General features: G+C 36.8%; 1 long non-coding RNA gene and 1 pseudogene across 1 annotated transcript; both read left to right on the top strand.

Annotated features, from left to right (window-relative positions):
• The first annotated feature begins 3269 nt into the window (after positions 1–3269).
• On the top strand, positions 3270–8307 carry LOC113739503 (uncharacterized; annotated as a pseudogene).
• Positions 8308–10609: 2302 nt separating this feature from the next.
• LOC113738596 (uncharacterized) lies at positions 10610–12115 on the top strand. Its single transcript, XR_003460178.2, has 2 exons — positions 10610–10969; positions 11987–12115. It is a non-coding gene; the product is annotated as an uncharacterized lncRNA (long non-coding RNA).
• The last annotated feature ends 457 nt before the right edge of the window (positions 12116–12572 follow it).

The raw sequence follows: 12572 nt of genomic DNA, 5'->3' as shown, positions 1-12572 counted from the left end.
TGCTAAACCACAGGGGGGTAAAATGTAATTTACCCTTTTAATTATTTTGGTTTTGATTCTAGACAGGGTGATGTTATGTCCCAATTTTGGGACGTAAAAACACATATAATGGCGTCTGTTCTTCTCGATTCTCTTGTTCATTGCACGAATGAGGAAAGAGTTATCTTGGCTGAAAATTTTTGAAGGTTTTTTTTAACTGAAAAGGGAAAAGTGAATTAAAAAAGGATCAAGTGATGATATTCCATTCAAATTGGTTGGGAATCCACCAATTGTTTTCAATTAATCAAAATTATGAAATTATGAGGATAAAATGTGTTTTGGTTGGAACTTGAAGAACAAAATTAGTCCAAACCCCAAACATTGGGAATCAAAAGTGCAATTTTCCCTTCATGACAGAAATGATACACCATGAAGGCCTAAACTGGTTTCTATCAGATATGGTTCACTATTGTCATAGGTTGTAAATTATTTTCGTTTAAAGTGGTAATATAGAAATATTCTATTATGCTTGAATAACAAATTAATTGTCGAAAAATGTTTTTGATTTCTTCCACAAAATTCTGTAGTTTCCCAACTTGCAACAAGTTGAAGTTCAAAAAGAGCTTGGAGCAATGTTACCAATCAAATTTGAATAAGTCAATTAATTGGAAGATCAAAAGTCCGCAGCTCACTTTCAGAGGAGACTTCAGAGACGACTGGAAGTAAGATGTTGAGCTGCATCTATTTTCCGTCCACATATTGAAGTTTTAGTCTTCAAAGACTATTCTGCTGAATTACAATCAATCCTAACTGACCTGTTCTTCTAGAAAATGACCCTGCGGAGTAAGAACATCTATGCTAGTTGGTCATAGCAGCGTCTATCTCGATTTCATCCATAGACCCGAGGCAGAACATATTGCTTTGGGAGGGCAAATTTGATTTCGTATGAACTAGATGGTATAATAACAAGAATTTCTAAAATTTTGTACAGGGGCAAGCATTATAGCTCAAATGAGAATACATTTTTTTTTTTTTTTGAAAACTTTCAAATATTTAATGGGTGAAGATAAAATTTTCTGAGTCTAACTTGGGGAGGTGACTCCTACCCAATCTCCTCTCCGGAACCCCTAGGCCTGTCCTCCCATAATTTGATAGCCATTAAGTAGGAAAAATCAACATTTATGCAGACTGGTGGCTGTTATCATAATTTACGGCTAGAGACCACCACACTAATCTCTGCTCCCACCTCCAGGCGTGTGTTAGCGTGTTATGAAGATTTCCATGCTCTTCTTCAATATATATGGTTTTTCTTTTTTTATTTGCTACCAGTTTTTGTTAGCATGGCAATGGGCAAAATTCACCACTTCTCCTTAAATTTTAGCCTAGTTTCGTTTGCGATGAGGGCTGCCAGCAACAACAATATTACTACGGATAAATCAGCGCTTCTTGACATTAGTAGACAAAAGAACTCCCCTGGAGAACACCTTAATTTTGGTATTAATAATTTTGGTGGAGAGCTTCCCTCTTGTTTTCGTTATTTACAGAAACTCCAGCACCTTTTGACTTGAAAGCTTTACGGGTTCTATCCCGCCTTCTAAGCACTCCAACAGATGTAGATTACTTAATATATTGCAGGGGAATGATTTTGATGTCAAAGTTATGATATATTTCATCTCGTAGTCATGACATATTACAGGAATTCAGAATCATTTAAGGACATGGGGCAAAGCCAAATTGAATAAATTTCTTCCACTAGCTAAACAAATGCCTTACTGTCATTACAATACAAGTATTATGGAGATTAAATACTTGACCTACGTGGTTTCACAGAACTTGAACTGTAACAGGGTATATTTAATATCTAGGCAAGCCAATGTTCCACATATCATATACCAACCAATGAATATTAAGCGCAATTAAGTAAAATCGATGTATATAAAAGGCAATACTCAAAAGCTTTATGCGTAATAGCATTTTTTTCAGCATATATATTTGCTACAAAATAAAAAGTCTAACTATGTGAAACAGACCCTGACTTGTCTTGCACGGTAGACAAGTAAAAAGTTCTAACCCAACATGTCGTTTAAAGAAGACTTGACGGTGGCCCCTTCCCCGCCCCGGACCCTTACGTCCGTCCTTACATAATTTGTTAGTAATTTTGAACTTGGTTAGAAACAAATGTAATGAGCATATTTTTTTTCCTAATGGGATGAAACTTTTAACGTAATGACGACTAGATACGAAGTGTTGAAAATATGCTTGAATTTTCTAAGAAGCAATGACAAAAACCAAATTAATGAGAAAAACCTGTATTTAGAATGGGTATGTAATAGTCATCCTTATGTTTGATTTGCATTTTGGCAGAGAGTGTGTATATATATATATATATATATATATAAAGTACTATTCTGATTCTTTATTAGAATAAGTATTTGTCCGATAAAAAAAGGTGATGGGGTTAATTTACGTTTTTTAACAAAATCCGAGCAATCATATCATCTGTACCATAATGCTCGGATAACAAATTGATTGCCCAAAAATTTTTTTTGATTTCTTCCGCAAGATTATATAGTTTCTAAGCTTGCAATGACTTGAAATTCAAAAGGAGTGTCATCAATCAAAATTGAAGGATATAATAAATTGGGAGAGAAGAAGTCTAGAGCTCACTTTCAGGGGAGACTTCAGAGACGATCTGAGGTAAGATAATGAGCGACATCTTCCCCGATATTGACATTGTATTCTCCGAAGACTATTCTGCCAAATGTTTAGTCAATCTTGACCTGATAATGCAACAAGTGACCAAGAGACTACTTAAGCAACGAATGATCCAAATTCACTGAAGCACTAATGTTCTACTCTCCCTGGGCACACAAATTATTTGAAAGCCGTATTATATTTTAATTGACATATTTTGCTAGAAAGTGAGCGTATGGAATGATAGACATGTATGCTATTTGGTCACGGCAACGTCTATCTCGATTTGATGCATAGACCCGATGCAGAACATATTACTTTTGGGAGGAAAAATTTGATTTCATATCAACTAGATGCTATAACAAAAGATCTTGCAAAGTTTCGGGTAGAAGCAAATATTTTAGCTCAAAAAGAAAAAGAAAAATATTTTGAAAACTTTCAAACGTTTGAGGGGTGCAAACAACATTTTCTGAATCTAACTTCGGATGGCGAATCCTATCCAGTCTCCTCTCCCAAACGCCTAGACCGGTCTGCCATAATTTGATAGTTAATAAGTAGGAAAATCAACATGGATATTGACTGGTGGGTATTTTTCTGCTATTGACGTTATCATAGCTAGAGACCACCACATTAATTGATGCTCCCCACCTCCATGTGTGTGTTTTTGTGTTATGAAGACTTCCACACTCGTCTTCAGTATATATGATTTTGCTGTTGACACCAATTCATTTGAGTTACAGTAAAAAAAAATCTCAACTTGATCAATGAGCAAGGCCATGGGCAAAATTCAGTACCTTTTCTTGATAAATTTTAGCTTAGTTTCGTTAGCCATGATGGCTGCCGGCAACAGTAATGTTACAACGGATCAATTAGCGCTTCTTGCGCTAAGAGATCGCATGATCAATTCGGAGCCTCGAGAAATCTTGGCAAAAAACTGGTCCATTACCTCCTCTGTTTGTGATTGGATAGGGGTCACCTGCGGCTCTCGACACCGCTGAGTGACTGCCTTGAATATCTCAAACATGAACCTTACTGGTACCTTACCTCCTCAACTTGGGAACCTGTCCTTTCTGGTTTCCGTTAACATCAGCAGTAACAATTTCCACGGGGAATTGCCTGACAAGTTAGTTCACTTGCGCAGATTGAGATACCTTGATTTTGGGATCAACAATCTCGGTGGAGAGCTTCCCTCCTGGTTTGGTTTTTTATACAAACTCAAATTCCTGTCTCTTGGAGACAATAGCTTTATAGGTTCCATCCCGCCTTCCATCTCTAACATGTCAAACTTGGAGACGCTACGGCTGTCTTTCAATTTCATTGAGGGGAGCGTTCCAACCGAATTTCAGAATCTTCATAATTTGAAGAATTTGATTATTGAGAGTAATCAGCTTTCTGGTCCTTTGCCTCTCCATGCATTCAATATTTCCTCACTGGAGATCATTTCCTTCATGAATAACAGCCTATCCGGCATTCTTCCGGACGACGTCTGTCAGCACCTTCAGAAACTTACATGGCTTAATCTAGCATACAACAATTTGATCGGTCTAATACCTTCAACACTGTCTCAGTGTTCATTGCTTCGGTATCTTGCCTTGTCTGGGAACCATTTTAGTGGACCGATACCAAAGGGAATTGGGAACTTGACAACGCTGGAAACACTGGCTCTGGGGTTGAACAATTTAACAGGTAAAATGTGTTAGTGAACTGCTTTTATTCCTATTTTTTAAGTATAGATTAAGCTTATGCTTCTGTTCTTGTATATGCTTTATAGATATCTAGTAAGCCTATGCTCTGTTCTTCTATATGGAGGTTTCAGAGAAGCAGAGTAACTATACCAACATTTTTTTTTTTTTTTTTGCGGTTTTGATAGACAGTGATGAGAAAGCACAGCCTCTCTCTCTCTCTCTCCCTCTCTCTATTAGTCTAGAATTCAATAGATTAGCAAGTTACATTTCTAGAATCTTCCCGAAGGAAATCAGCACCGCCTTAATTGTGGTAACTTATTGCAGGCATAAATGGACGGCAAGTGTTTAGTAGAAATCTGAGGTAACTCTATGAGTTTTAAATTGGTGTCTTAGTTTAGAGTTGTGTGCAGTGTATAATCGTTAGTGCCCCAGGAGTACTGGTTATTTTGAGGTTTGGTCAATTTACATATCAGATCCTAAGGTCTGTCAATATTACTAAAAGGTCCTACATATCAGACCCTAAGGTTTGTCAAATAGATTTATAACATAAACACTCTTGTCGCTTTTTTTTTTTTTTTTTTTTTTTTTTTTTTTACGACAGATAGTCGAACAAGTGTGGCAATGTCTGATAAAACTTTACTAGTATTTGCCTCAGTAAGCAGAAAAACTATCCTATTTTCTTTCCTGCCACAGATGCCACATGGTTACTGCAATTAGTAACCATGCAACAATTTCCAATTAATGCATTTGGAAAGTTAAAAAATCTCGTCATTGTTTGTTACTACATTTTTTCATTTCAAGTCAAATCAATCTCATAAAAGTTGAAATTTTGCAGGTGCGATTCCAAATGAAATAGGGAATCTAACTATATTGACGCAGTTAGGTTTTGGTGACAACATATTGACGGGTATGTCTTCGTTCCTAATTACAAATTCTTAATTGCGTAGGATCATCTTTAAAACTCCACATCAGTTTGATGTATAGGATAACTTGGGCCTATGTTTGGTTGAATGAAATTAAACTTTTCCTTTTAATGGATTTTATGTTCAAAGAGGTTAGTTTTAAAGCCTTGCTATAAGGATCTAGGAAGACCTATGACTTTCTATTATTCTAAAAGAATTTTTTTTTAAATTTTAGAATATTGCTAGACATTGCCAATGGAAAGTTGCCAATTGTATGCTAACGCAAAAGCACTTCAATTACCATATTACAGGTGGAATACCCGAAAATATTGGGAACCTTCACAGATTGGAGGCACTTTACTTGCACAACAGCACATATCGAGTTCCATACCAGCTGCAATTTTTAACATTTCATCTCTCCAACGTATTGCACTTAACCGCAACAAATTCTCAGGAACCATTCCTTTGACAGTGAGTAATAAGCTAAGCAATTTGGAGACTCTTTTTCTTAATCATAATTGCTTGAGTGGAGTTATACCTAGCTTCATCTCAAATGCTTCTAAGCTAGTTATTTTGGCGCTTCACAATAATGAGCTCACAGGTTCAATCCCCACCTCTTTAGGAAATTTAAGATATCTAAAATATCTAGGCATGCATTCCAACAGGCTATCAAGTGAATCCTCAGAATTGAGCTTTTTCACTTTCTTGACGAGTTGCAGATCCTTGACATATTTAGTGTTGGATAATAATCCTCTAAATGGTTTTCTACCGGCTTCTTTTTCTAACTATTCGACTTCACTTGAAGTCTTAAGTGCAATGAGTTGTAAAATCAGAGGAAACATCCCAGCTGGAATCAGCAATTTGAGCAGTTTACTAGCTCTAGATTTTTCAGGTAATGAATTGATTGGATCAGTCCCAAGAACTGTGCATAGTTTGGCAAATCTTCAGGAGTTTTATTTGCACTCCAACCAACTGAGAGATGTCTTGGACATTTTTTGTGGATTACATAGTTTGGGTTTGTTAAGGTTGTGCCAAAATCAATTCTTTGGTAGTATTCCAGAATGCTTAGGAAATATGACAAATTTGAGACAGATTTTTCTAGGCTCCAACAGGTTGACTTCCATGATACCTGCTACCGTATTGAGCATGAAAGATCTTGAAATTCTCAACCTTTCATCAAATTTCTTAAGTGGATCGCTACCTTTAGAGATCGGGAACCTCAAAGCCGCATATAGTTTGGATCTCTCGGCTAATCAATTGTCAGGCATTATTCCTACCACAATTGGGGGGCTGCAAGCTATACAGAGTCTTTCATTGGCAAAAAATAATTTACAGGGCTCTATACCAGAATCATTTAGCCATATGGTCAGCTTGGAATTCTTGGACCTTTCACACAATAATCTCTCTGGTGCGATACCCAAGTCAATGGAGGCACTCAAATCTCTTAAGGAATGCAATGTTTCTTTTAATAGACTAAGCGGCGAAATTCCTCGAGATGGTCCCTTCAGAAACTTTACAGGTCAATTGTTCATGAACAATGAAGGACTCTGTGGTGTTCCACCATGTCGGAGTAATTCAACTAGAAGATCAAGCAAAAGAAAGGTGCTTCTACTTGTCATTAGTTTGTCAGGGATTGCAGCAATACTGATAATAGCAATTGTAGCAATATTGAATCTAAGGTGGCCAAAGAAACCAAAGAGTTCTGGTGGAACAGAGTTGATGTCAGCGGCAAAATATGAAAGATTTTCATACTATGACCTTTTGCACTCAACCGATAACTACAATGAAAGCAATTTGCTTGGAGAAGGGAGCTATGGTTCTGTTTACAAAGGGATCCTAAGTGATGGCACTGCTGTGGCTATCAAGGTATTCAACTTGCTAGTGGAAGATTCATTAAAAAGCTTTGATAGAGAATGCGAGGTACTAAAGAGTTTACGCCATCGAAATCTCACAAAAGTGATTTTAAAGCCTTGGTGCTCAAATACATGCCCAATGGGAGTCTTGAGAAGTGGTTGTACTCTCACAACCATTTTTTAGATATGTTTCAAAGAATAAACATAATGATTGATGTTGCTTGTGCATTGGAATATCTCCATTATGGTTTTGATACTCCCGTGGTACATTGTGACTTGAAGCCCAGTAATATATTGCTTGATGGAGATATGGCTGCTCATGTAAGTGATTTTGGTATAGCAAAAATGTTTGGTGAAGGAGAAAGTATTTTGCATACCAACACCCTTGCAACCCTGGGATACACTGCACCAGGTTATCCATTTAAACTTTCGCCGTCTACATTTTATTTACTTCTACGATGCTGTTCATTTGTTGTTAATCTTTTAACTAATTCTATTATTCTGACTATTGTAATTTTTATGACAGAGTACGGATCAGAGGGGATGGTTTCGACAAGAATTGATGTATACAGTTTTGGAATAGTTTTGATGGAAATTTTTTCAAGGATGAGGCCTAGTGATGAAATGTTTTCAGGAGATTTAAGCCTTAAAAGCTGGGTAGAAGATTCTCTTCCTGATGCACTTCGGGCCGTTGATGCAAACTTAATCAGGCCAGAGGATGAGCATTTCACTGACAAGCTGAAGTGTGTTACATTGATTATGAAATTGGCTTTGAACTGCTGTAGAGAATGTCCAAGAGAAAGGATCAGTATGAAAGATGTTTTAACAGAACTAATAAAGATCAAGCATCAATTTCAATTTCTGATGACAGTAAGTATTTATCCTTTTTGTGCAAATTTTACTTCTCAATGTTGAAAGTCATGTTTCCTCATTCAATTGAGCTTATAACCTGCTATTTTTTTTTTTTTTTTGCAGCATACCGTCAGGTCTTGATCGTATCAGAAACAATGCTTTTGGCCAATGCAAATAGATATTGCTGTATAAGTTGTAGGCTTGATTTATTTTGAATGTCAGAGAGAGATGTGCATTATTCCCTACATCACATTTGGACTTTCAGTTATAGGGAATATTGCATCTGTGGTTTTATTTTGCTTTTCTTTTTCCTTCTTTTAATTCTAACTGAGTTCTTGGCTACCTTTTCGTTTAACTAATCTAGTGACAAAAAGCATAAAATTAACAATTCCCTGCCATAAAACTCGAATAGCAAAAGCATGCCATTCACTTTCAAATGGGGACAAGCCTAGATTTGGGTTTGTTTCTTCTCCATCCACATATATACTAATGGACACTGGAATTAAAGTCAATGAAGGAATAAAGCAAGACCAGTTAACGGCGGCCCCTCCCCGACCAGCGTCGCAAGCTCCATTTCGTCCATGATTTGACAGTCCTTGTTTGGAACTAGGGCCGCTCGCGAGCCGTCCTTGTTTGGAACTAGGGTTGCAAACGAATCGAGCCGCTCGCGAGCCGTCCTTGTTTGGAACTAGGGCTGCAAACGAATCGAGCCGCTCGCGAGCGGCTCGAGTCAAGCTCGAGTCGAGCTCGAGCCAGCTCGAGTCGAGCTCGAGCCAGCTCGAGTCAAACTCGAGCTCGAACTCGAGCTCAGAATATTAAGCTCGTTAGCTCGCGAGCCGGCTCGCGAGCTTGAGTATATATATATATATATTTTTTATTTTTATTTTTATTTAATAATAAATTACGTATATTATATATATATATTTTTATTTTTTATTTTCATAGTGAAATTACGTATATATCCTTAATATTTTATTATTTATTTAGAAAAAAATATTATTTTATTTATTTTTTTAAAAAATAAAATATTTTTTTTATTTTTTTCGAGCTCGAGCTCGGCTCGACTTGATTCGAGTCGAGCTCGAGCTCGAAAATTGCCAGCTCGTCGAGCTCGAGCTTGGTAAAATTTAGTCGAGACTCGGCTCGATTAGCTCAAAACTCGACTCGACTCGGCTCGTTTGCAAATAGACTCGAAAATTGCCAGCTCGTCGAGCTCGAGCTTGGTAAAATTTAGTCGAGACTCGGCTCGATTAGCTCAAAACTCGACTCGACTCGGCTCGTTTGCAGCCCTATTTGGAACCTACTTGGAAAATAAATCAATGTTACGACCTTTTTCCATTGATTTGGTTTTATTTTTCCTTGAATGTGTTATTAGTGAACTTCCATGCTCGTTTCTATCTGTATATATCATTTTGCAGCTTATCCCAATTCTTAGTTTGTGAGTGCCCTGATGAGTGTGGAAATCTAAAATTTAACCATAAGCATGGCCGAGGACAAAATCTACTACTTCTTGCGCTTAGAGATCACATGATCGCTTTCACTTTAGTCGGCACGGCAGCCAGCGCCAGCAATGTTAGTTTGATCAAACAGCACTTCTTGACCTTAGAGATAACATTATCACTTCAGAACCTCAAGATTTCTTGGCAAAAAATTGGTCAATTACCTCCTCCACTTGCATAGTTGCATTGGTGCTGAGTCGATATTAGACCTATATTTGGAAACCAATTAAAATATCGGCCAGGCTTGGACCAGGTTAGGCTCATCTTGAATAAGACTTGACCCATTTAATTGTATAATTTTTGTTTTCTTTGTTTAGAGTAGATGATTTCAACACACCACTTTTTGACATGTATCCACTTTCCCTGTCTTAGATTGGTTTTAGGAGGCAAAAAATATTAAAGGGTAAGGCTATAAGGGTGTGTGGATATCAAATAGAAGAGCTTAATATTTATTCTTGTTGAATAATAAAATTTGATGATATGCTTTGACTATCTGTTTTACAATTACATGTTTTTTTTTTTAAAAAAACAAAAGCTATAGTAATATCTTAAAAAATGCCACAAAGAACTTATTAGTAAGAACTAAAAACACTTTAAAAGAATACACTAACATTCCTCTACGTTGGCACTTTTTTTCTTCTCACTTTCCTTCTTTTTCTTCTTAATACCCACTATTTTTCTAACCTTTATCCCTTTCTTTTCTTCATCACTTCCGGAACACCCAATCCATCACTGAATAGCTTAAATTCTTGAAACCTCTCATCCTCAAAGACATACGTAGCTTAGCTCTTTACTACGAAAACTGTTTCAGAGAAAATCTTTAATCAACATAAATATGGAAAGAAGAAGAAGGGTAACTAGAGGGCAAAAGTACACAATTAAAACCGCAATTAATGCTGGTAGGAGAGGTTCACAAAATTAGGATGGGAGATCTATGACTTCTATAAAATAAAAGGGAAATCAGTATAATTTAGTCTAACTAAAAGAGACACCCAGAAAATTTAAGGATTTTTCAAAAGACTATATCATATTGATGGCAATGGGAGTGGGTGCTTGTAGGGGCGAGGGAAAATGCAGGACTAAAGTGTGGGATGGATTTATTATACCATAATATGAATGTAGTTTTTATTTTGAATAATTTAATGAGTAGCTTTAGGAGATTAAGGTCCCCCTTATATTCTCCACCCATCTGCGGAGGGTTTACGTACTGTCTCCGCGGAGACCTTACCTTGCTTCCCAGACAACTCAGAGAAGTACACGCAACTAGAAAATGAAAGTCGGAAGTAGTGCTTTCTACGGTATGATCCGAAACTAGGCAAAGAACTTTCTTCTCTTATCTTAAGATATTCTATCTCGAGTTACCGTCGCATCAACGGGAAAGAGACGACAAGCCTATTCTATTATATGATACCCAAATCAGAATGGCGTCTATTCGGAGAGAGTGAGTGACGAAGCGGATAAGCTCCTGCTAAGCTAAACTCAAACTGCGTCGTCTCAGCCATCAGGTAAGACTTTTCAACCGTTTCAGTCACTAGTCATAATTGCACATGTAAACCAGAACAGGCAGTAGAGGTTTTTGCAAGCTGGTTGTTCTGGTATTATTTATGTTTAAATACAAAACTTGAATGAATAACATGGTCTATTGCAAGTTTGGACCCAAAAGCTCCCAACTGTTGGACAAGAAAATTAGAAATACTAGACAATAAGTCCATTTTAGCAAAGACTTCAAATTTGTCAATTATGATTAAAGTCCTTGTGTAACTATTAGAGGCGTTGGTTTCAATTGGATTAAAAGTCTAATGTGATACATTATTATAAATTCAAGTAACAAAATGCTTTACAAGAAATTTTAAGGATGAAATGATGAATTCTAAACAGTTCATAAACAACTGTAGAAGCTCTACCATTGACCGGAGATTATGATTTAGTGCATTCTATCAATTGACAACAGTTTAGACTTGATATTGTTCATTTCTCTAAGCACTGTCTCCATATTGCTCCTCTCTCTTGAGGATTCTCTTGAGCAATTTAGAGCTATTTCCATGATAAAAGATATGCAATCCAGCTTTTCTGCAAAGTGTTCTTCATCCTCCTGCAACAAGTTGGTATCTATAATCTGATAGAGCATTAGGTATAGAACTTTGCACCAAGTCCTTCAAGCTCGAATTGCCGTTGAATCTTTCATCATTAGGCTTTGTCCTTGTGAAGACTTCCATCAGCATGATTCCATAACTATAAAGATCACATTTTGTTGATACGAGTCCTTCCAATCCATATTCTGCAAAGAATCCCAGGTTTAAACAGAGATTCACAAAAAAATAAAAGATGTAAAATTTTGAAGGTAAACTAATTAGAGAAAAACCGTACTTAACCTGTATGTTCAAGAAATCTACTAACCTGGTGCTACATTGATAGGTTGCAATTTATCATTTATTTTATTATTAATTTTTCCTATTACCTGACCCGATGTGGATTAATTGCTGGATTAATTTTATCACTTTTGTATTTGGCATATATTTCAGGGAGTAGAACGAAAATACCATAATAAGTGCCAATTTGACAGTTATCAGAAAAGAGTTCAAATAGCAGGCAATCAAGGGCATTCTTGGAACAAGGAGATGCAGGACCTTTTTAGTAATTTTGACCGAAAACAGCAACTAGAAAAAGGGAAAAGAAAGCAAACCTCGGGGGAGGCTTCTTCCTCTCCGGAAGGAGAGCCGCCGCACAGCCTTGAGGACGTTAGAGAGGAGTAGAGCAAACAATGGCAGACAACTTTTTGGCTTAGTCTTTTGACTTTTCCTTGTGGGCTCAAGTAGCTTTTCCTTTTCCTTCTCGTATGATTGGACAAGTAGAAACCATAGAATCAATTGCTGTAGCTTTGCTATCTTTTCAAACATTGGAACCGAATTGAATTTCCCCAATTTCAAGAGACAATGGCCGCGGCTCTCTTTACAATTTCTTGTGGGTTCTTTTCATTCGGGATGAACTAAATCCCTTTGTCTAGTCAAGGAACAACGGAGGCTTTGATTCGTCTAAAAATTGTGAGATCGATTTAATTTTATCTTTTTCTTTTATTTATTGGTATTCGCATATTCTTTGATTTCAGTA

Source organism: Coffea arabica, chromosome 4c (genome assembly GCF_036785885.1).
Source record: "Coffea arabica cultivar ET-39 chromosome 4c, Coffea Arabica ET-39 HiFi, whole genome shotgun sequence".
Taxonomy (NCBI): Eukaryota; Viridiplantae; Streptophyta; class Magnoliopsida; order Gentianales; family Rubiaceae; genus Coffea; species Coffea arabica.
This window is presented reverse-complemented; position numbering and strand designations above follow the sequence as displayed.